The sequence below is a fragment of the Nematolebias whitei genome, chromosome 14, assembly GCF_014905685.2.
Source record: "Nematolebias whitei isolate Nwh7 chromosome 14, NemWhi1, whole genome shotgun sequence".
Lineage (NCBI taxonomy): Eukaryota > Metazoa > Chordata > Actinopteri > Cyprinodontiformes > Rivulidae > Nematolebias > Nematolebias whitei.
In genome coordinates this window covers 42,536,898-42,538,833 of record NC_056511.1, presented here as the reverse complement: position 1 = coordinate 42,538,833, position 1,936 = coordinate 42,536,898, and the positions used below count along the sequence as shown (strand labels likewise).

Genomic DNA, 1,936 nt, shown 5'->3' with positions numbered 1-1,936 from the left:
TTTAGCACTAAGCTAAGTGTGGGACACTGTAAGATGCTGCAAGTGTACGGTGCATTAAAGTTGAAATTTCTTTAAAACCCTACACCTTATTGTCCTCAAGCTTCGTGATACACATCCTTTAGATGAGTAGTGTAGAACACAAGTGAAAAGAAAGTAGTGGTAATGTTTTTTTTATTTTTTATTTCTCTATAAAAACAAATAGTGCCGACCTGAAGCTGTGTGTTAAAGTGCATTAAAGTTGAAATGTCAAAACCCCACAGCTGAATTTCCTCAAACTTGATGAGAAACATACTTGAAATGTGTGGAATTAAAGTAAGGAAATCTAGGTGAAATGTTGCTTTTTTGTACACTAGTGTACATTACACTTTTGCACAATGGTGGTGTGTGCGTGTGCGTGCATGCGTGCGCACACACACACACACCATCAGTGTTTCCCCCCACACTAAAGATACTTCTTACCATAGAAGTAAGGGGTGGCTGTGGCTGAGAGGTTAGAGCAGTCGGCCGCCAATGCAAGAGTTGGGGGTTTGAATCCACCAGTAGTCACATGCCGAAGTTTCCCTGGGCAAGACACTGAACCCCTCATCGCCTCTGATATGTGTCCCATCGGTGTATGAATGTGATAAAGCTCTGATTAGTCTCTTTAGAATGATTTGTTCAATTATCTTTGTAGAGATCTAGCAGAGCTGTATGAATGGGTACATGAGGCACAGATTGTTGTAAAGTGCTTTGAGTATCTCGATAAGATAGAAAGGCTCTGTATAAGTACAGTCCATTTACCATTTACCATAGACATATATACATAGATGCCTCATTGAGCGCTGAATCGTATGTCGACATCATTTTGAATGTGGCAGACATGCCGGTCAACTTATGCCCCTTTTCCATTATTACCTTTAGTACTGGTACAGCATGGTTCGACTCGGCTCGGCACAGTATGGGTTGTGTTTCTATTATGCTTTCAGTAATGGTTCTAGTGGGCGGGGTTCAGAGTTCAAAAATTGACATCACGCGCCTTACCAGCTAGTGGCGGTAATGCTTGTGGTAAGACCCTGAAACAGGTTTCAGTACAGGGTGAGAATTTATTTTGAAATTTCTGGTAAATTATAAAGAATACAGATTATTAAAATGATCAAATTAAACAATATAAATTCTGCTAATGAACTTTTGTTCACCATTAAATCTCTGATTAACCAGATTCAACAAAAACATCTATATTTAAAATTAAAATCTTTGATACAACTGGGGGTGCTTGGCATCGCGCCCCTATCGCGCGGCCCCCTGGTGGGGTGTGCCCTTGCCTGCCGGCGCGCTTGGGGCCCTTGGTATCGGGGGCTGGGCGCTTGGGCGTGTGTCGGCTCGGCCTGGTGTCTGCCTGGTGGGGCTCGGGTCCTCTGGCCCTGTCAGGCCTTGGCCTGGGTGGTGCGAGTCCTCGGTGCCCGGGCCTCGGTGCCTGGACCTGGACCTACATCGGTGCGGCGGGTGCCGACGGGGGCCTATGAGTTTGTCGCTGTTGGCCCCGGGGGGTCACTGTATGTGGTTGCTGGTAGGGATCTTCCGGTTCTCCCCTGTGGTCCGTTCTGGGGGGTGGGTGAGTGGTTCGTCCTGTGTGGGTGGCTCTGGGGGCTCCGCGGTCGGGGTCCCTCCTGGGGTCTTGGACTCTGGTCCCCCCTTTTTCATCTGCCTCTGGTCTTGGGGGTCGGGTCTCTGCTGCTTCACAGTTACTAATAAATGTTCTATTAGAGAAGCCTTATACACTTATGCATGCTCACAACCACACACAAATAGAAGCAGGGATGCTTATTTAGGCTTTATATGTAGATATATAGATATGTATGTGAGTGTATATTCATGTGTATGTATGCATGTATGTATATAGGCGTAGGTATGGGTATATATATTTATGGAAACTTACTGCAAAGAACATGACAAAACA

General features: G+C 45.6%; 1 protein-coding gene across 1 annotated transcript in view; it reads right to left on the bottom strand.

Annotated features, from left to right (window-relative positions):
- The window catches only part of gusb (glucuronidase, beta), a 32,399-nt gene that overhangs the window by 21,003 nt on the left and 9,460 nt on the right, over positions 1-1,936 (bottom strand). The gene's annotated exons all lie outside the window — the stretch shown is intronic.